This window comes from Rhinolophus hipposideros, assembly GCF_964194185.1.
Source record: "Rhinolophus hipposideros genome assembly, contig: HAP1_SCAFFOLD_55, whole genome shotgun sequence".
Taxonomy (NCBI): Eukaryota; Metazoa; Chordata; class Mammalia; order Chiroptera; family Rhinolophidae; genus Rhinolophus; species Rhinolophus hipposideros.
In genome coordinates this window covers 203,328-227,243 of record NW_027669331.1, presented here as the reverse complement: position 1 = coordinate 227,243, position 23,916 = coordinate 203,328, and positions in this window count along the sequence as shown.

The window sequence follows — 23,916 nt, the reverse complement described above, 5'->3', positions numbered from 1 at the left end:
CTTCTGAAATGACAAGAGGTGCTCAAAGTAGTTACCATTAGTGTCCAGACACTTCTAATTATGGCAAACTACTGCTTGAGCAACATTGACCAAAGTGTCCACTTGTACACATTTTTATTGCACCCCTCATAGATAGAAAAATACAGATCCTGGAATACTGCAATAATGGTATTATTCTTATACATATCGCGTCTATAAATTTTACTACTCCAACAATGTATTGTTATAATTATTACTTTATATAATTTTATGTCTTTCAAAGAACCAATGAATAGAAAGAAGGGCAACATATTATTACTTTTGTTATTTAGCCTTCTACTTATCCAGTCTACTTATCTTCATTTGTTCTTATAAATTCAGGTTACCATCTAGAATCATTTCATTTTGCTGCCACTCATCTCTTTGTGCTGTTATGGCATATGTATCACATTTTTATGTATTATAGTTCCAAGAATTTAGTACATACATGCTGAATGTACGATATGTATATGTAATATACAATTATTTTATACAATTGCTTTTACTGTTGTTTATTTTATTTATATTTTTTAAGGAGGGCGCAGTTCACAGTGGCCCATGCGGGGATTGAACCAGCACCCTTAGTGTTATTAGCACCTCGCTCTAACCAACGGAGCTAACCAGCCACCCCCTATGATTACTTTTAAATAAGAGGTAAAAGGAGAAAGTGTGCATTTATACTATTATAATTACATAATTAACCTTTACTTGTGCTCTTTGTGTTTTCATGTGGATTTAAATTATCATCTAGGATCACCTGCTTTCAACTTGAAGAATTTTCTTTAAGATTCATTGTAAGGTTAGTCTGCTAGCCAACAAATTCTCTATTTTTATTTATGTCTTCTTTCCCCTTCATTTTTAAAAGGTAGATTATTTGATGGATATAGAGTTAACAGTTTTCTGTGGGGTTTAAGTTTTGTTTTGTTTTGAGCACTTTGAGTGGCATACCACTGTTCTCTAATATCCATTGTTTCTGGGGAAGAAGTTAGCTCTTAATCTTATTGGGGTTCCCTGTAAGTGATGTCTTTTTTCTTGCTGCTTTCAAGATTTTTCTCCCTGTTTTTCGCTTTTGACATTTTTACTATGGTGTGTCTATTTCTGGATCTCTTTCCATGTATCCTACTTGGCATTAGTTGAGTCTGCTGTACATGTAGTGGTTTTTTCCTCAAGAGATTTGAGGAATTTTCAGCCATTATTCTCAAATGCTTTTTTCAGCTTCTTTTTCTCTCCCCTCTTCTTCTAGTATGTCCATTATGTGTATGCCAACGCACTTAATAGTGTCCCACATTTTTTCTGAGGGTCTGTTCATTCCTTTTTCCTCTCTGTTTTTTGGTTGCACAGTCCTTATGAATCTACCTTCACATTCACAAATTCTTTCTTCTGCCAGTTCAAATCTACTGTGGAGCTCTCCTAGGGAATTTTTTATTTTAGTTACTATCCTTTAAATTCCAGAATATCCATTTGATTCTTTTGTAAAACACAATTTCTATGTCTGTTTATATTCTCTATTTGATGCAGCACTGTTGTCATGCCTTTCTTTACTTCTTGAACATATTTATATTGGCTGCTTGAAAGCTTTATCTGTTCAAACCAATATCTGATCTCATTAACTGGCAGTTTCTGTGCCTGAATTTTTTCTTGTGCGTGAATTATACTTTCCAGTTCCTTTGCATGTCTCATTTTTGTTGTTGAATTCTGAACATTTTGGATAACATATTGTAACGATTCTAGTTACTGGTTCTCTTCCTGGATTAGTATTACTTATTTGTTGTTTTGTTCAGTGACTGGCTGGATTATTTTAGTGCAGTCTATTTTCATTCCTGCCGTGTTAAGTCTGTGATGTCAATGCTCAGGGGGCACAGCCTTATATATATATACATGTCACCTTGGAATGACACTGGCTTTGGTACAGCTTTCTTTGACTGTCTCTTTCCCTGACTATACCCAGCTGTTCAAAAGCACTAATTATGTGCTGATTCCTCTGTTGTTTCCAGCAATACCCTGGGGCATAAATTGATCCACATGCTAAACCCATTTTATTCTCATTGCTTCAAAGGGATATTTGTAGAGGTCAGTGTTTGAGATCTGCTCTGACCCCAGATGGGTTCCCCTTACATATCTTCATCCATGTTCTCTTGGGCAAACCAGCCCACCTACTGTTTAGCTTATGTGTCCGATGATTCTACCATCTCCTTCCAAATGCCTTTCATCACATCCTCCACTGCTAAGAGCTCCCTTAGGCTTGAACATCTCCACACTCTATTGCAAATGAAGTTAGTTCCTCTGGGAAGGAATTAGGATTTATCTGCCTTGTGGCCTGAAGGCAAAATGTCTGAGTCAGGGTATGGAGCTGGGAGTGAAGACAATGGCCCACTTCTATCTGAATGAGTCCTCACAGGAGGGGATGTGCAGTAGACTTGGGTCCTCTTGGTTTGCCTCTCCAGGTGTGGAAGTGCCACCTTACATCTGGCTGTGGCAGGCCTGTCTGACAAACTTGGTTCTGACTGTTTTTGCTTGTTTTTTGTTTGTTTGTTTGTTTGTTTGTTTGTTTGTTTGGCATTGCTTTGGAGAGACTGGCCCCTGGTACCTCCTATGCTGTCGTTTTCTCTCCCCGCTCTGCTCATTTTTCCTCATCATTTTTGTTTTCTGTTCAACATACTGGACCGTTTTAAGTGGACTATCTTCAAGTTTACTGGCTTTTTCCCACTCAAACTGGAGCTGAGTCACGGGTGAATTTTTCATTTCAGTTATTGCACTATTCAGCTCCAGAATTTCTATGTGGTTCTTTTTTTTATAATTTCTATCTCTTTGCTGATATTTTTTCTACTTATTGAGACATGTCATCCTGGTTTCCTTTAGTTTTATCCCCCCATGGTTTTATTTAACCCTTTGAGCATATTTAAGACAGTTGATTTAAATCCAACGTCTCTGTTTCCTCAAAGAGTTTCTGTTCATTTTTTCTTATAATTGGCCACACTTTTTTTTTTAACCGTAGTTTTACTGAGGCATAACTGACATACAGCACTGTATAAGTTTAAGGTGAACAGCATAATGATTTGACTTACATGGATTGTGAAATGACTACCACAGTAAGTTTAGTCAACACTCATCATCTCATTAGGTCATACTTACTGTGACAAGGAGGTCAAGAAAAAAAAAAAAAAAACAAAAACAACCCTGTGCCTCAATTCAGCTTAGGCAAGCTACCTAACAATGGAAGATAAGCAGGTCAGAGCAAAAGTGCTGTGGGAAATTTTCGGCCACCCGCACATATCTTCCGTTAAAAACGTGTACTCAGTTAAGCTTACCCCAAAACTGGATATCCTGTTGCTGCAGCAAAGATAAGCAGAACATCCCCTTAAGGAAAACCTACCCCTGGGAACATCCCCTTACCCCTGGGAACATCCCCTTAAGGAAATCTACCCCTGAGAACATCCCCTTAAAAAAAAACAAAAAACACAACACCCCTTTTTGTCTCCAAGACACATAAAAAGGGATGGAAACAGTGCTCAGGGCTCTTGCTCACTGCTATGTCAGTGGAGGCTTGAGCCCAGATTCGAATCTGTAATAAAGGCCTTGTTAATTTGTCCAATTCGCCTCCGTGGTCATTTCTTGGGGACTCGCTCCATAACATTTGGAGGCCCCAGGGAGATCGCCACCGGGACGCCCTGGAGCCCCCTCCTCAAGGCTGGAGGGAGCCCAGAGGCTCCTCTGTAACCACCTAAATTCCTGAATCAACGACCAGCGGAGACTCCCTCCGGACCAACTAGCTAGCGTCGCCGGGTAAGTCAGGCCTCTGTCATTCCTGTTTTGTTTTGTTTCTGGTTTGGTACGTACCCTGAGTGGTGGACGTTTGGAAGGCGGGCCGCCGCGGAACTTCCAGTCCACGGCCTAGAGGGTGACGACCGTCGAGGTCCTGGTTTGGGCAGATTGGGGCTCCAGCCGCCCCAGTCTCCAATCTCAATTCTGTCAACTGTCGTGTTTGTGGATAGCTTTGGGATTCTGGATCTGTTTTTGTGTTCTGTGTTGTCTGAGTGTCTATTGTCTTGGCGCGCAAGCGAACGTGGGTCAGGGAAATTCGCGAGCCAGGGGATCGAGTCCCCTCGACTGTGTTATTAAGAACTTTCAGGATTTCAGGGGGAGGGCAGACGGCTATGGGGTGCCCGTGGACGCCTTCTCTCCGGAAATTCTGTGAACTAGAGTGGCCCACTTTTGATGTCGGTGGGGGACCCCCCCCCTGGCCGGCGACCGGCCGCCGCAACCGGCTCCGGGAAGGCTGGGAAGACCAGCCACCCCCAACAAATTCCCTACATTGATATCTGGATCGATATTGTCACTGACAATCCAGGTTACCTGAAGGCATGTGATTGCCCTCCCCAGAAATCGGGGGAAAAAAAAAAGCGAAAACGATCAGTTCTGTTGGCTAAGTCCCCGGGCCAGACAGAGAGACCCAGGACTCTCGGCCCCAGGGGAGGACCCCGCCCCCCGTCCGCGACCACCCCCGTGTGCCCCTCCGGGAGCCGCAGCGCCTGTCCGGTTCCCCCCGGCCCGCTCTCCCCGTCTCTGGCTGGCCTCAGTGGGCAGCGGGAACCCCGGGGCGCAGGTCGAGGGAGCCAGGTTTCGACTCGCCCGGCTGGGGAATAGAATTCGCCTGGTTCTTCCACTGGGGAAAAAAGCCCTCTAAGCCCCCGTAATTCTTTAAGTCCCTCGCACACCCGTTCGGGGGCACTTTTTGGAGAGGCTCAGGCAGTTCCTATTTTACCCCTCCAGGAGGTGGGAGAGACTGGCCCGGGAGGGGTCCCGCTTCGGACTTATGTTCCCTTCACCACTTCTGACTTATACCATTGGAAAAATCAGAATCCTTTTTTTCCCCAGAACCCCCAGGGTCTTATTGCTCTCCTTGAATCGGTATTTTTCGCCCGCCAGCCCGCGTGAGATGATTGTGGCTGCTGCTGAGCGCTCTGTTCGCCGAAGAGGAGGGAGTTGGGACCGAGGGGAGAAGGCGGGTTCTTGGTGCCCGCGGGCAGCCTTCCGCTCACCCTGATCAGGTGGAGGCTGTCTTTCCCGCACCCGTCCTGACTGAAGCTGTAGTTCATTGGTTAGAGGAGGGGCTTTGAGCCATTGCCGCCAGGTTCTTTTGAGGGGTGTCCGAGCTGCGGCTCGGAGACCCACCAGTCTATCTAAGGTGACCGAGGCGAGGCAGGGGCCGACTGAAAGCCCCTCGGTGTATCTCGAGAGGCTATGTGAAGCTTACCGGACTTACACGCCTATGGACCCTGACGCCCCAGCCAATCGGGCGGCCCTTGCAGTCCAGTTTGTAGCCCAGTCAGCCCCAGATATTAGAAGCAAACTACAGAAGTTAGAAGGCTTCGAAGGGAAGTCTCTGTCTGAGTTGCTGGCCGAGGCCCAGAAAGTTTTTGAAAATAGAGAAGACCCATCTCAGGTCTTAAACCAAAAAAAATGGCTAAAGTCCTACTTGCAATACGGAAAGATAGAGAAAAGGGACGAGGGAGAGACAAGACGCCTGGCCAGGAACAAAGGAAAGAGCAGAAACAACTGGGGAAGAACCAGTGTACATACTACAAAAAGATCGGCCATTGGAAGAGAGAGTGCCCTAAGAGACCCCAGAGTGGGAGGGACAGAGCTGCCCCCATCCTAGTAAAAGAAACAGACTGGGAGGGTCAGGGCTCCCCTACCCCCCAGGAGCCCCAGGTAACGCTGAACGTGGGAAAAAATGCCCATTGACTTTCTGGTAGATACTGGGACAACCCACTCTGTTTTCCTGAAACCCGAAGGACTCCTCTCGAAAGAAAGGGTGCTCATCCGAGGGGCCACTGGGAAGTCCAAATCATATCCGTGGTCCCGAGCCTGGGTCTCCAATCTCGGGGAAAAGACGGATACCCACTCCTTTTTAATTATCTCCGAGTGCCCCGAGCCCTTACTCAGGGGGGACCTTCTCCAAAACCTGGGTTCGTTGGGGTATCGTGTCTCTGCCAAAAAGGACCAGCTCTGCAGGACGAAGGTCACCTATCTGGGTTATCTTATCCAAGAGGGGAAGCACACTTTATCCCGGAGCCGGATCCAGGCAATTCTCCAAATCCCCACGCCACGGACTAAGAGGCAAGTACGGGAATTCCTTGGGGCCGTGGGCTATTACAGACTCTGGATCCTCGGGTTTGCTGAGATCGCCAAGCCTCTGTACTCAGCAACCGGGGGAAAGGAAACAGAACTCAAGTGGACAGAACACGAAGAAAAAGCCTTCACCGCACTCAAGACAGCCCTGGTGAGTGCACCCGTCCTAGCTCTCCCTGACCTGGAGAAGCCCTTCCAACTATTTGTGGCCGAGTCTAAAGGGATCACAAAAGGAGTTTTGACCCAGACCTTGGGGCCCTGAAAACGCCCCATGGCTTACTTATCTAAGTGACTGAATCCCATAGCTGCTGGCTAGCCTGGGTGCCTCGGGGCCATCGCTGCCACTGCCGTCTTGGTAAAAAAAAAAAAAAGCCTCGAAGCTGACGTTTGGACAGAACCTCCAGGTCACTGCCCCTCATGGTATTGAGGGCTTACTGTGGTCTCCACCAGAGAGGTGCCTGTCAAATGCCAGAGTGACCCAATACCAGGTCCTCCTGTTAGACCCACCTCACGGCAGGCAGAAAGGACGTTAAAAACTCCCAGGAAATCCTGACTCTACTGGCCTCCATCTGGGGTCCTACTGCAGTAGCAGTCTTCCATTGCCGGTGGCACCAAAAAGACAAATCTATAGTGTCCAGGGAAACAGGTTTGCTGACCGGACAGCCCGAGACGTCGCCAAAAGACCAGTAGGGCCCCTACAAGTCCTGAGCCTCCATGAGGCCACCCTCCCTCCGGGCCATATTACACACCAGAAGAAAGGGAATTAGGACATAAACTGGGAGGAACAGAAACAAAAAATGATGGATTCAGCTCCCAGATAAAAGGACCTTACTTCCTCAAAGCTTGGACAGACAAATCGCCGAACAGACCCACAAAAGTATACATCTAGGTAGTACCAAGCTCACAGAGCTCTAGAGAGAAAAAATTTTCTCATAAAAGGACTCTATAAGATAACCCAGGACATCGCAAGGAGATGTCAGACTTGTGCTCAAGTGAACCCCAACCCTACTCCCGTCAAGGAACCTGGGGTCCGGTTTAGGGGAGGGGCCCCAGGTAAACATTGGGAGTTAGACTTCACTGAGTTGCCACCAGCCAAAGGAGGGTACAAGTACCTCCTCGTCATGGTAGATACTTTCTCAGGATGGCCAGAGTCCTATGCAACCAGACAAGAGACAGCCCAGGTAGTAGTTAAACAATTGGTTTCTGAAATTCTCCCTCGGTTTGGCCTACCGCTATACTTGGGATCTGACAATGGCCCGGCGTTCACCGCCCAGGTCACCCAGTTATTGGCTTCCACCTTAAAAATTAAGTGGAAACTCCACTGCATATATAGACCACAGAGTTCTGGCCAGATAGAAAGGATAAATCGGACTCTTAAGGAAACCCTAACAAAATTAAAGCTGGAAACTGGCAGTGATTGGGTAAGTCTTCTCCCTTTTGCCCTCCTGAGGGCCCGGTGTACTCCGTATACCCAGGGTTTTACTCCTTATGAAATAATGTTTGGGCATCCTCCTCCACTCCTACCCCGGTTGGGGGAAGAGCAGCTGGGGGCCATCAGAAACCACAATCTTCTTAAGTCTTTACAGGCTCTCCAGGTAACACGGAACGCAGCTCAGAGTGCGGTGCGTGGAGAGAGACCCGGAGACTTCCAGCCCAGTGAGGACTCCTGTTATTGAACCTGGTAAATTAGTCTGGGTCAAGAAGCTCAACCCAGGCCAGCTTGAACCCAGATGGACTGGCCCATTCACGGTGATCCTGAGCACCCCAACTGCGGTTAAGGGACGGTCCCGACAACCGGCTCACAACATCGACCAGCCAGCCGCCTATAGGGCCTAGCGAATGTGGGGGAGAAAACGACTTCTACTGCGCTGCCTGGGGCTGTGTCACCCTAGCCCCTTGGACCACGACCGACCAGCACCTAAGATTGCGGAGGGTCGCTCGCCACGGGGGCTCCAGACACACCGGGGACCTGTCAGACCCCCTCTCCAGGGATTCTCCTAGAACACTTCTGCCCGTGGGGAGCCTACCCAAAATTAACTCTTGACGACCTGCAAGGAGAAGGCACATGCCTTTTCCCAGCCAACTTTCACATAGAGGATTCTCCTTATTCATCCTCCTGTGTTCAGATCATCATCCTTCCAGAGACAGAGACCGACGGGGAAAACGTCCTTCTCGTCGCCCCCGAAGGGACTTGGTGAGCCTGCACGGAGGGTATCACCCCTTGTGCTTACCTCCCTGCTATCATAAACAACAACTCTTTAGGGCTCTGTATCCTTACCTGTATTCTTCCTCAGATCTATTATTATTCTGGTAAAGGGGGTAGAGAACATCTAGAGTTAGAGCCCCATAGGGCCAGGAGGGCCCCAGTCCTAATCCCACTCTTGATCGCATTGGGTGTCGCCGGTTCCACTGCGGTCGGTACTGCCTCCCTCGTTAAACAAGACCAAGATTACTGAGAGTTAACTAGACAAGTGGACTTAGACCTCAGTACCCTTGAGGGAACGGTTACAAAACTTAAAAGATCTCTGAGCTCCCTTGCCGAGGTTGTTCTCCAGAATAAAAGAGGCCTCGACCTCCTTTTCCTTAAACAAGGAGGACTATGCCTCACCCTGGGGGGAAGCCTGTTGTTTCTATACTAACCATTCTGGGGTCATAAAAAAGTCTTAGCCAGCTTAGACGGAGACTCAAAGAGAGAGAAAAAGAGCGAGCGAGACAAGGAAACTGGTATGCGAACCTATTTTCCTGGTCCCCATGGCTCCCTACTCTCCTTAGTGCGGCTGCTGGGCCCCTAGTTGTCCTCATCTTAATAGTCACTATCGGACCCTGCATATTTCGATCTCTAGTCAACCTAGTTCACTCTAGGGTCCAAGCTGTCAAGGTCCTCATGGTTCGTACTCACTATCAAAACTTAGCCCTAGATGACGCTAACTTCCCAGAAGAAGATCGAGAATCAATGATTTGATTCCCGGGTAAGACCAGTAGGGAATGTGACAAGGAGGTCAAGAAAAGAAAAAAAAAACAACCCTGTGCCTCAATTCAGCTTAGGCAAGCTACCTAACAATGGAAGATAAGCAGGTCAGAGCAAAAGTGCTGTGGGAAATTTTTGGCCACCCGCACATATCTTCCGTTAAAAACATGTACCCAGTTAAGCTTACCCCAAAACTGGATATCCTGTTGCTGCAGCAAAGATAAGCAGAACATCCCCTTAAGGAAAACCTACCCCTGGGAACATCCCCTTACCCCTGGGAACATCCCCTTAAGGAAATCTACCCCTGAGAACATCCCCTTAAAAAAAACACACACAGCACCCCTTTTTGTCTCCAAGACACATAAAAAGGAATGGGAAACAGTGCTCAGGGCTCTCGCTCACTGCTATGTCAGTGTAGGCTTGAGCCCAGATTCGAATCTGTAATAAAGGCCTTGTTAATTTGTCCAATTCGGCTCTGTGGTCATTTCTTGGGGACTCGCTCCGTAACAATATTCAGCAATGAAGTATGTAGCACTTTCTCTAGGATGAGATCCCAAAGTTAATTGCCTGACCTCCTATTATGTTAATATCAAAATTAATGCATTGTGTCAAAAAGAACATGTTTCACTGCTAGCTAGCAACCTACAAGAACAAAGTAGAATACATTTTTACAAAAGATACTATAGAAAGCTATATTCTAATTCTATGAATTATAAATATCAGCGCTAACATGTTACTAATGCAATAAAGAAACAGATTCTAGTATAGCATTACGGGATTGCTGTGTGAATTTATGAGGATTTTCAGAGTGCCAAATTGTATGTGGATAAATCACTACTATTTCTTTCAAGATTTATGAGTTTGCTTGAAAAATTAAATCTATAAATGTATTGAAAAGATGTGGGGAATTTTCAGTTACATGATATTAACTACTAGAGTTAAAGAAATGAGACATTGGTCTTCTTGGTAGTTATACACAATCTATAAAGAAAAATATAAAAATGTGCATAAATATGGCAAATGTATAATTTATAATCCTTAGTAATGAAAAACTTTAAATTCCCTGTGTTTTAGGATTTTTATGAAAGTATGATGTGTATACAGAAAAATGCACATGCACATGTGCATATAAACAAATATCTGAGCCTACGAAATAACAAAATTCCCATGTTTAATAATGAAAGTTTTGCAAATATTATGATATATTCTGTGAATATATTCATCCTCTATTAAAAATAATGTATTTTCATGAAAAATGTATATAAACGTAAAGTAAAAGCAGAGGGAAATTGATGATTTGCATGTTTGAGTTTTTTCCACACAGGCTTCAAGTTGATCCCCATTGTGCAGATAGACTCACACGAGAGACCTTGGTGTTCGTGTGTGTGTGTGTGTGTGTGTGTGTGTGTGTGTGTGTGTGTGTGAATGGCAAGCTTCTTTCCAGTTTTTTTTTTCTTTTTTAAAATTTATTTAATGAGTTTCACAGCTGCCCAGACACCTGTATCCTCCTGCTATTATTCTGGATTTATAGTTCTCTAGTTACAGGATTTCAGTTTTACTTTAAATGACATAATCATCATTAAAACTTCTGTAAGTTTTAATTAATTCATTAGTTTTCAAAAAAAACGTATGTTCTTTAATTCATTATTTTTCAATTCATTATTTTTCAAAAAACCATATGTTCTCGTACATATTTTCAAAAATAACTTACTTTATAGAACTTCAGCTTTTGCTTTACTAAGACAATTATAATTTAAAATTTGGGGGGTAATTAAAGTTTATTAGGGTGACAATTGTTAGTAAACTTGCATAGATTTCAGGTGTACAGTTCTGTAATACATCACCTATATATCACATTGTGCGTTCATCACCCAGAGTCAGTAATTCTTATCATCATGCTGGAAAATCTTTGTGGATTATAGCTGTTCAAGTATTGATTTTGATAAGTCAAACTTGGTGAATCATGTATGAATTCTAGGGATTCACATAGGGCTTTGATTCCCTTCTTGTCAATCAATTTCACATCTTCTGTTCCAATAAATTCACCACTATTAAGAAATAGATGTGTTCCGCCCAATCACTTGCCCTTTTGGGTTTTAATTATTTTTCTTGTTTCAATTCTGTCAATTATCTTTAGAGACTTCAATGGTTACCACTATTTTTTAGCACTAAGTCCATAGATTGTATAGAAATATAATAGTATACAAATATATTGCATACATTGAAAAATATTTCACACTTTCTCCTGAACTCAGTCTTGAAAATATTTACTTCTTATAGTTGGAGAATTCATTTCACTTCCAAGCCAACTCTACTACCTAAGGATTCTATATTTTCTGCTCTTGTCTTTTAAACACAGTGTATCTTTGCAAATATCAAAAACCTGATTGCTCTGAGCACCTGTACCTAAACAACGCTCTTTTCTGTAGTTATTTATTCTACTATGGTTAAGTCTTAAAACTAAGTTCAAAAGTTACAATCTATTTCTAGAACTGTAAAAGAAAAATAGCTTTATTTCAAATTATGAATGATCTTCTAAACTCTGAACCTTTAGCATTTTTAGCTATTCTGTGATTAAATAATTGTCATCGTGTTAGTTTTCTAATTATATATAAATATCCTGACACCTTTTAGGTTTTCACTCTTATTTTTATTGTTCTGTTTAGGAAATACATTATTTTCATAAACAATGCTCATTACACAATTATTTATTGACCACCTATAATATACCAGATATTGTTGCAGATACAGAGGGTATAGCAGTAATAAAGTTCAACCTTGCTGTCTTGTATTTTTTTAAAGATGTTTTCAATATTTAATTTTTTGGTTTATACCTATATTGTTTGGTATTACAATAGCACCAATCACTTTGAGATTAAGCTAAAGCCTTTGTATATAAATTCCTAATATTTTTATATTAATTTATATTTGTTTCCCTTTAAGTATATCATCTCTCATGATACATCTTTTAAAATATATATCAAATAAACATAGTTTTTAAAACCAAGAAAAGAACAACCTCATTGCATACACCTACAAAAATCAATAGTTGTGCAAAAATGGTTCCCAACCAGCAAAACTAGCAAAATTAATGTGCCGATTCCAACCAGATTTTCAAAAATGCAAATACTGCAGTCTTCGTCTCATACAGTTTAAAGAGACACATTTCAAGGAAAGAGCAATAGTTTTTTGTGTGTGTATAAAGTAATAGTAAGTTTAAATAATTCTTGATACCAAAATGTTTGTTACAGCAAAATATGAAGAAACTATTTGTTCAAGACTTTGTATTTCCTTTAAGAAGATACACATTTTCCAAATATGTTTGACATAAGAAAATATATATTTATAGGACCATCTTTTTCACATTATTTGTACATGCAACTGACCTTATAAATAGGAGCGTATAGTTTTCCACAATGCATTTTACAACTTAACTACTTAAGGCTTATTTGTTGCGGAAAAGCAGCGAGGACCAAGAGACTCAAGCGGCACACAGAGCTCAGGGAGAACACAGCTTTATTACGCCAGCGGGCTCAGTGGGATTGTTCCCAGAGAACTGAGCACTAACTGGGGTCAGGCGCTTTGTTTTGTATGTTTAGGCCTCCAGGTTGGGGGGGAAATCTGGCCGGGGTGCCAGGGAGATCCGTCCCTAGCAGCTGTGCTATCTCAACATTGACAGGGAGGCCTCTAACCATAGGGCCCGCAGGAGACAGCTCCTCCGATGAGGGATGGGAGGAGGGGGATGGAGCTCCTGGCCGGGGGCCCGCAGGAGACAGCTCCGTTAAGGGGGGATGGAGCTCTTAGCGGGGGGGCCTGCGGGAAAAAAACCATCCCAACATATTAACTCACTTTTATTTGTGTATGAGATAGGGAATCGAATTTTAAAACTGATTACCAAGAAAAAACTCGTTACAAATTATAATCTCAGGTAGTGATGTATTAAACATGCTATGAGACTATTTTAAAGGAAGCTTCTTCTCTATAACAAAATATATCAAATAGTTAGGCTAGGCTTCATAATTGATAATATAAGAGTGGCTGGGTGTGCTATAAAATCCAGATTTCATTTGAACAAAGAACGAAGGGAAGAAATTATGTCCTTTACAATTTACAGTCATATGAGGACAGTTGCTTTTATGTTTATAGTTTTTAAAAAAGTGTTTCCTCAGAGCTTAGTATGTAATTTTTTACATAAAAGAACTTCTCAGAATATAAACAATAAACTGGTAGATATCAACACAAGATTCATATTTTAAGAAAATTTTACCCAGAAGAGGTAAAAGAGCAATAACATGAAACATATGTAGTTTTAAGTTAAACACCAAAAGTAAGAGTCTTTGTTCCTCTGAAAATAAAATTTGTGAGCTAAATATTATAAAACTTGTAGTTTGGGAAGGGTAAGTTCAAGAAGTAAAAGAAAAGAAAAGAACATCAAATAAAATAAAAATATTAAAACTGAAAACACCTTTAAGTAGAAATAGGCTAAAATCACATTTGATTTTAATTACATGTAAATGGGAGGTTAAACATAAAGATTAGAAAAGTTCTTAGTAGGTGGATGGCAGCTACGAGATAGGTGAAAAACTGAAGACTACATAAGGGTTTTCTGTCTAGAGTCGTATCTGATTGAGGTAGTAGTAGAGACGTAGAGATTATGGAAGATATGTGTCTATCTATGTTATATCTATATCTATATTTCTCTATCTCTATATCTCTATGTATTTATATGTATGTATCACCCATAGATACATATGTAGACAGATAGATGTAATAGGAAACGTAAACATATCTGAGTAATCAGGAAGATATGATGGCACGGTGAGAACCACATATGGAAAGATTGGAGGTCTAATGGTAAGCCTTAAGGATGGGATCAAAAAAGGAGGTGGGTAAATAGTAAGAAAAATGCTCTGGAAGGGATGAGAATGTGGTGAAATATAAAAAATAACTCAGGAAAAAAAAGAAAAAAAACAGAAAGAATTTACACTCAGTGGACTTTTATCTTTCATTGAGCTAGATCATCTATTGCAAATGGTTGGAAAGCTTCTGAGACAAATTTAGTCTGTGACTATAGCAAGACTGCTGTGAATTCTGGAGTTGTCACCTGAAATCCTATTTTCACAAGAACATGATCAAGAACTATTATATGGAACTAAGAAACTTATTTTTAATTCATTGGGGTGACAATTGTTAATGAAACTACATAATTTCAGGTGTACAATTCTGTATTACATCATCTATAAATCCCACTGTGTGTTCACCACCCAGAGTTAGTTCTCCTTCCATCACCATATATTTGATGCCCTTTACCCTCATCTCCCTCCCCCCACCCCCCTTACCCTCTGGTAACAACTAAACTGTTGTCTGTGTCTATGAGTTTTTGTTTCTCATTTGTTTGTCTTGTTCTTTTGTTGTTTTTGATTTATATACCACATGTCAGTGAAATCATAGGATTCTCTGCTTTTTTCTGTCTGACTTATTTCACTTAGCATTATACTCTCAAGATCCATTCATGTTGTCACAAATATTCCTGTATCATCTTTTCTTACCGCCGAATAGTATTCCATGGTGTATATGTACCACAACTTCTTTATCCATTCATCTATCAAAGGACATTTTGGTTGTTTCTGTGTCTTGGCCACCATAAACAAAGCTGCAATGAACATTTCAGATTTTTTGGGTAGATACCCAGGAAAGTGGTTGCTGGGTCATATGATAATTCTATTCGTAATTTTTTGGGGAACCTCCACACTGCCTTCCATAATGGCTGAACCAGTCTGCATTCCCACCAATAGTGTATGAGGGTTCCTTTTTCTCCACAGCCTTTCCAACACTTGTTACTATTTGTTTTGTTGATGATAGCCATTCTGACTGGGGTGAGGTGATATCCCATTGTGCTTTTCATTTGCATTTCTCTGACGATTAGTGATGTTGAGCATTTTTTCATATGTCTATTTGCCATTTGTATGTCCTCTTTGGAGAAATGTCTCTTCAGGTCGTCTGCCCATTTTTCAATTGGGTTGTTTGTTGTTGAGTTTCATGAGTTCCTTGTACATTTTGCATATTAGCTCCTTATTGGAGGCACTGTTTGCAAAAATCTTCTCGCATTCAGTTGGTTGCCTCTTTATTTTGTCGATGGTTTCTTTTGCTGTGCAGATTTTAAGTTTCATATAATCCATTTGTTTATTTTATCTTTTACTTCCATTGCCTTTGGAGTCAAATTCATAAAATGCTCTTTGAACCCAAGGTCCATAAGTTTAGTACCTATGTTTTCTTCTATGCAGTTTATTGTGTCAGGTCTCATGCTTAAGTCTTTGATCCATTTTGAATTAATTTTGGTACATGGTGACAGATAGCAGTCCAGTTTCATTCTTTTGCACGTGGCTATCCGATTCTGCCAGCACCATTTATTGAAGAGGCTGTCTTTCCTCCATTGTATGTTTTTAGCTTCTTTGTCAAAAATTATCTGTTCATATTTATGTGGTTTTATTTCTGGGTTCTCAATTCTATTCCATTGGTCTATGTGTCTGTTTTTCTGTCAATACCATGCTGTTTTGATTATTGTAGCCCTGTAGTACAAACTAAAGTTAGGGAGTGTGATACCTCCAGTATTGTTCTTTTTTCTTAAGATTGCTTTGCCTATTCAGGGTCGTTTTTGGTTACAAACAAATCTGATGATTGTTTGTTCTATTCTTTAAAAAATGTCATTGGGGGACTGAAAAAAATGGCGGCGTGAGGTGAGCCTCTGTAACGCTCCCCTGGAATTTACAACGAATCGGACAACAATAACTCCACAAAGGACTCCTTGCACAGCAGACAGGCAAGACGAAGAGGCCGATTACTGAATTCACCTCCAGGTGGGTGAATCGCGCGAGCGGGGGAGGAGGGAGAGGAGAAGTGCGGAGACGGAGCCGCGAGGGCGCAGGACACAGACCTAGCTCAGTGCTCGGAGCCCTCTGCTCCCGGAACTACCGCCGCTGCGGGAGAGGGAAGGACTCGGACTGCTAGGGCTCCGCTCACGGCCCGCAGGGCTGAGGGGGCAGCATACAAAACTGCTGAACCCAACGCTCGCTCACGGCAGACCTCGGAGCAAAGACTGAGGGAAGAGGGCTGAAATCGGTGGTTTAAGCCCTCACTGCCGAGCGGAGAACGGAAGCCTTAGGCAGGGAGACTAGCCGCCCCCTCCCTACCCTCCCAGAGCTCGCCCCGCCCCCACCTGCCCCGTGCTAGAAGCGATAAAGTAGCAGTGTCGGATCAAAGGACAGAATATTTGCTGCTCTGAGAACTGTGGACCACAGACACAGATTCGCAGCTCAACTAGTTCCGGCAAAGGGGAGGGAGCTGTGGAAGCAGGACTGGCTGTGGTGGTGGTCGCCGCCATTGCTCTGGGCCACCTCTCACAACTCAGCCCGCCCCTGGCCCCACCTATCTGGGCGGATCCCTGCAGGAGTAAACAGAACTGCTGAAACAAACGGGCTCTGAATCTGGTGCAGAAAGAGCTTTGGAACTCCAAAAGCTCTTCGCATACCTATCAACCTGTTGCAGAAGACACTCCTGTAGATGTCTAGGAAGAGAAATAGTAAATCAGTGATTGCCATGAATAACCAAGGCAGCAAGATAGCTCAGAAAGAAAGTGAAAAGTCTCCAGAAAAGGAACTTAGAGATATGGACCTTTGTGATTTAAATGACAGAGAATTCAAATTCGCAATTCTGAAAAAACTGAACGAGATGCAAGAAAACACAGAAAGGCAGTTTAATGAACTCAGAAACACAATCAAAGAACACCATGAGCATTTTACAAAAGAGATTGAAATCTTGAAAAAGAACCAAATAGAATTTCTGGAGATTAAGAACTCAATAGAAGAAATTAACAATAAAATATCCAGCTTAGGTAGTAGAGTTGACCAGATGGAGGAAAGAATCAGTGACATCGAAGATAGGAACCTGGAATTTACACAGAGGGAAGAAGAAAGAGACTTGAGACTTAAAAGAAATGAAACAACTCTACAAGAACTTTCTGACTCCATCAGAAAGAGCAATATAAGAATAATGGGCATACCAGAAGGAGAAGAAAGAGGGAAGGGAACAGAGAATATATTCAAACAAATCGTCGATGAGAACTTCCCAAACTTGTGGACAGAACTGGATCCTCGAATCCAAGAAGCAAATAGAACACCTAATTACCTCAATCCCAACAGGCCTTCACCAAGGCACATTGTATTGAAGCTGTCTAAAATCAATGATAAAGAAAGAATCCTCAAGGCAGCCAGGGAAAAGAAGACGGTAACTTACAAAGGAAAGCCCATTAGATTATCATCAGATTTTTCAGCAGAAACTCTACAAGCTAGGAGGGAATGGAACCAAATATTCAAACTATTGAAAGAGAGAAATCATGAGCCAAGAATAATATATCCAGCAAAGATCTCCTTTAGATATGAAGGAGGAATAAAGACCTTTCCAGACATCCAGAAGCTGAGGGAATTTTCTAATACACGACCTGCACTACAAGAAATACTAAAGGAGGCTATTAGACCACCATCAACAGGGACAACTTGTGGCAACCGAAACATAAAAAGGGGGAGCGTAAAGGCCTGAACTGGAATATGGGAATAGAGAAAGTAAGCGGACTGAAGAAACTGGAATACTCTAAATATCAAACTTTCTTTTACATAAACTCAAGGGTAACCACTCAAAAAACATCCAAATCTGAAATATATACTGTAATAAAAGAAGAAACAGAGGAAAACATCATAGAATACTACCACACAGAAATAACAGACAACAACAAAAAGGCAAAGAAACAATGGAGACACAGCCTTACCAGAAAACTAAAGACAGAATGACAGGAAATCCTCACATATCAATAATCACCCTAAATGTAAATGGACTGAACTCACCAATAAAGAGACACAGAGTAGCAGATTGGATCAAAAAACTAAACCCAACCATATGCTGCCTACAAGAGACACATCTCAGCTACAAGGACAAGCATAGACTCAAAGTGAAAGGGTGGAAATTGACACTTCAAGCAAATGGTACCCAGAAAAAATCAGGTGTAGCCATAATGATTTCCGATGAAACAGACTTCAGGGTGAAAAAGATAACAAGAGACAAAGATGGACATTTCATAATGGTAAAGGGGACTATACAACAAGAAGACATAACAGTCATCAATATTTATGCCCCCAATCAGGGAGCACCGAAATATACCAAGCAACTACTAACAGAACTAAAGGGAGAAATTGACCAAAACACAATTATACTAGGGGACTTAAATACATCATTGACAGCTATGGATAGATCATCCAAACAGAAGATAAATAACGAAATCGCAGCCCTAAATGACACATTAGATGAATTGGACATAATTGACATATATAGAGCACTTCATCCTAAAACATCAGACTATACATTCTTTTCTAGTGTACATGGAACATTCTCAAGGATAGACCATATATTGGGACACAAAATCAGCCTCAGCAAATTTAAGAAGATTGAAATCATACCAAGCATATTCTCTGATCACAAAGCTTTGAAATTGGATATCAACTGCAAAAAGAAAGCAGGAAAAAACACAAATACATGGAGATTAAACAACATACTTTTAAAGAACGACTGGGTCAAAGAAGAAATTAGAGGAGAGCTCAAAAGATACATAGAAACAAATGACAATGAAAATACATCCTACCAAAATTTTTGGGATGCCGCGAAAGCAGTTTTAAGAGGGAAATTTATATCATTACAGGCCTATCTCAAGAAACAAGAAAAATCCCAAATAAATAACCTCATGTTACACCTTAAAAAACTAGAAAAAGAAGAACAAGCGAAACCCAAGGTCAGCAGAAGAAAGGAAATAACAAAAATCAGAGCAGAACTAAATGAAATAGAGAACAAAAAGACAATAGAAAAAATTAATGTGACAAAAAGCTGGTTCTTTGAAAAGATTAACAAAATCGACAAACCCTTGGCTAGACTCACTAAGATAAAAAGAGAGAAGACACTAATTAACAAAATCAGAAATGAAAAAGGGGAAGTTATCACGGACACCACAGAAATACAAAGGATTATCCAAGAATACTATGAAGGACTATATGCCACCAAATTTAATAACTTAGAAGAAATGGACAAGTTCTTAGAAACATATAGCCTTCCAAGGCTGAACCAAGAAGAAGTGGAAAATCTAAACAGGCCGATCACCAGTAACGAAATTGAATCAGTCATCAAAAACCTTCCCAAAAGCAAAACTCCTGGACCAGATGGCTTCACCAGTGAATTCTACCAAACCTTCAAAGAGGATCTAATACCAATCCTGCTCAAACTCTTCCAAAAAATTGAAGAAGAGTCAGTACTCCCTAACTCATTTTATGAGGCCAACATTACCCTGATACCAAAACCTGGTAAGGACAACACAAAAAAAGAAAACTACAGACCTATATCTCTGATGAATACAGATGCTAAAATCCTAAACAAAATTCTAGCAAATTGAATACAACAATGCATTAAAAAGATTATTCATCACGACCAAGTGGGGTTCATCCCCGGGGCACAAGGATGGTTCAACATTCGCAAATCCATCAATGTGATACATCACATAAACAAAATAAAGGACAAAAACCATATGATTCTATCAATTGATGCAGAAAAAGCATTTGATAAGATACAACATCCATTTATGATTAAAACACTTACTAAAATTGGTATAGAAGGAAAATACCTCAACATAATAAAGGCCATATACGACAAGCCCTCAGCTAACCTCATAATTAATGGTGAAAAGCTGAAGCCCTTTGCTCTACGTTCAGGAACACGACAAGGTTGTCCCCTATCACCTCTGCTTTTCAACATAGTGTTGGAAGTCCTCGCCAGAGCTATCAGGCAAGAGAAAGAAATAAAAGGCATCCAAATTGGGAATGAAGAAGTTAAATTGTCACTCTTTGCAGATGACATGATGCTATACATAGAAAACCCTAAAGACTCCACCAAAAAGCTATTAGAAACAATCAATGAATATAGTAAAGTTGCTGGCTACAAAATCAACGTACAAAAGTCCATTGCTTTCCTATATACCAACAATGAAATCTCAGAAAAAGAGATAGAAAAAACAATTCCTTTTGCAATTGCAGCAAAAAGAATAAAATACCTAGGAATAAACTTAACCAAGGATGTGAAGGATTTATATGCTGAAAACTATAAGACATTTTTGAAAGAAATTGAAGAAGACACAAAGAAATGGAAAGACATTCCGTGCTCATGGATTGGAAGAATCAACATAGTTAAAATGGCCATATTACCCAAAGCCATATACAGATTTAATGCAATCCCCATTAAAATCCCAATGGCATTTTTTAAAGAAATAGAACAAAAAATCATCAGATTTGTTTGGAACCACAAAAGACCCCGAATAGCCAAAGCAATATTAAAAAAAAAGAACAATACTGGAGGTATCACACTCCCTGATTTTTCCTTGTACTACAGGGCTACAATAATCAAAACAGCTTGGTATTGGCGGAAAAACAGACTCATAGACCAATGGAATAGAATTGAGAACCCAGAAATAAAACCACATAAATATGGACAGATAATTTTTGACAAAGAAGCTAAAAACATACAATGGAGAAAAGACAGCCTCTTCAATAAATGGTGCTGGCAGAATTGGATAGCCACGTGCAAAAGAATGAAACTGGACTGCTATCTGTCACCATGTACCAAAATTAATTCAAAATGGATCAAAGACTTAAGCATAAGACCTGACACAATAAACTGCATTGAAGAAAACATAGGTACTAAACTTATGGACCTTGGGTTCAAAGAGCATTTTATGAATTTGACTCCAAAGGCAATGGAAGTAAAAACTAAAATAAACAAATGGGATTATATGAAACTGAAAAGCTTCTGCACAGCAAAAGAAACTATTGACAAAATAATGAGGCAACCAACTGAATGGGAGAAGATTTTCGCAAACAGTTCCTCTGATAAGGGGCTAATATCCAAAATATACAAGGAACTCATGAAACTCAACAACAAAAAAACAAACAACCCAATTGAAAAATGGACAGAGGACCTGAAGAGACATTTCTCCAAAGAGGATATACAAATGGCAAATAGACATATGAAAAAATGCTCAACATCGCTAATCATCAGAGAAATGCAAATGAAAACCACAATGAGATATCACCTCACCCCAGTCAGAATGGCTTTCATCAACAAGACAAATAGTAACAAGTGTTGGAGAGGCTGTGGAGAAAAAGGAACTCTCATACACTGTTGGTGGGAATGCAGACTGGTGCAGCCGCTATGGAAGGCAGTGTGGAGGTTCCTCAAGAAATTACGAATAGAATTACCATATGACCCAGCAATCGCTCTCCTGGGTATCTACCCCAAAAATATAAAAGCTTTTCTCTATAGAGACACGTGTACGCCAATGTTCATTGCAGCTTTGTTTACGGTGGCCAAGACATGGAAACAACCAAAATGTCCTTCGATAGATGAATGGATAAAGAAGTTGTGGTACATATACACAATGGAATACTATTCGGCGTTAAGGAAAGATGATATAGGAGCATTTGTGACAACATGGATGGATCTCGAGAGAATAATGCTAAGTGAAATAAGTCAGACCGAAAAAGCAGAGAACCCTATGATTTCACTGATATGTGGTATATAAACCAAAAAGAACAAGACAAACAAATGAGAAACAAAAACTCATAGACACAGACAATAATTTAGTGGTTACCAGAGGGTAAGGGGGTGGGGGGTGGGTGATGAGGGTAAAGGGGATCAAATATATGGTGATGGAAGGAGAACTGACTCTGGGTGGTGAACACACAATGGGATTTATAGACGATGTGGTGCAGAATTGTACACCTGAAATCTATGTGAATTTACTAACAATTGTCACCCCAATAAAATTAATTAAAAAAAAAAAATGTCATTGGGATTTTCATGGGGATTGCATTAAATTTGTATATTGCTTTCAGTAATATGCCCATTTTAACTATGTTGATTCTTCCAACACTCTTCCAACATGTTGGAATCTTCCAACATGAGCACAGAATGTCTCTCCATTTCTTTGTCTCTTCTTCAATTTCTTTCAAAAATGTCTTATAGTTTTCAGCATATAGGTCCTTCACATCCTTGGTTAAGTTTATTTCTAGGTATTTTATACTTTTTGCTGCAATTGGAAACGGAATTGTTTTTTTTTTTTTTTCTGAGATTTTGTTGTTAGTATATAGGAATGCAATGGACTTTTTACATTGATTTTGTAGCCAGCAACTTTACTGTATTCATTGCTTGTTTCTATTATCTTTTTGGTGGAGACTTAGGGTTTTCTATATATAGCATCATGTCCTCGAAAAAGATAACAATTTAACTTCTTCATTCCCAATTTGGATGCCTTTTATTTCTTTCTCTTGCCTGATGGCTCTGGCAAGGACTTCCAACACTATGTTGAAAAGCCGAGGTGATAGGGGACAGCCCTGTCGTGTTCCTGAATGTAGAGCAAAGGGCTTCAGTTTTAATAGCATTAATTATGAGATTAGCTGAGGGCTTGTCATATATGGCCTTTATTATGTTAAGGTATTTTCCTTCTATACCTATTAAGTGTTTTAATCATTAATGAATGTTGTATCTTATCAAATGCTTTTTCTGCATCAATTGATATAATCGTATGATTTTTGTGCTTTATTTTGTTTATGTTATGTGTCATATTGATGGGTTTGTGGATATTGAACCATCCTTGTGCCCCGAGGATGAACCCCACTTGGTCGTGATGTATCATCTTTCTGATGCATTGTTGTATTCGATTTGCTAGAATTTTGTTTAAAATTTTTGCATCTGTATTCATCAGAGATATTGGTCTGTAGTTTTCTTTTTTGTGTTGTCCTTACCAGGTTTTGGTATCAAGGTAATGTTGGCCTCATAAAATGAGTTAGGGAGTACTGTCTCTTCTTCAATTATTTGGAAGAGTTTGAGCAGGATTGGTATTAAATCCTGTTTGAAGGTTTGGTAGAATTCACTAGTGAAGCCATCTGGTCCCGAACTTTTGCGTTTGGGAAGGTTTTGGATGACTGATTCAATTTCATTACTGGTGACTGGTCTGTTTAGATTTTCCAGTTCTTCATGGTTCAGCCTTTGAAGGCTATATGTTTCTAAGAACTTGTCCATTTCTTCTAAGTTATTAAATTTGGTGGCATATAGTTTTTCACAGTATTCTTAGATGATCCTTTGTTTTTCTGTGGTGTCCGTGATAACTTCCCCTTTTTCATTTCTGATTTTGTTAATTAGTGTCTTCTGTCTTTTTAACTTAGTGACTCTAGCCACTTCCCTGGAGGTGGAAGAAGACAGACAAACAAGGGTTGGGAGTTGGGGAGCATGGGGGACAGACGCACAGCATGGGACACCGACTGGGACAGACGCTCTGAGGCTGAGTTGAAGTGGCAGCTTCCCCACAAGAGTGCCGTGGTGCATGGGGCTGGGCTCCGTTGCGGATGCAGTGCCCCGGCGCTGTCAGTCACCGTGGGACCCCGGGGCAGGCCTCCAGGGTCCGCGGATTGCAGCCGGGCTCCCAGCCCCGGGGTCCCGAATGCGGGAGGAGAGGGGCAGCCCCAGGCACCCTCCTTGTGTGGGTTGTGTGCATGCCCGCCTGCCTGCTTTTCCCTGTGGTGGTCTCTCCTGGAACCCGAGGGCACGTGCGCTCCCTACTCCAGCCCTTTTGTCCAGCTCTTTTGGTGCTGGGGGCGGGGCCACCGAGGCAGGCGGGAAGGGAGGGCGCCTGGCGCTCCTGGGAGATGAAAGGGGGG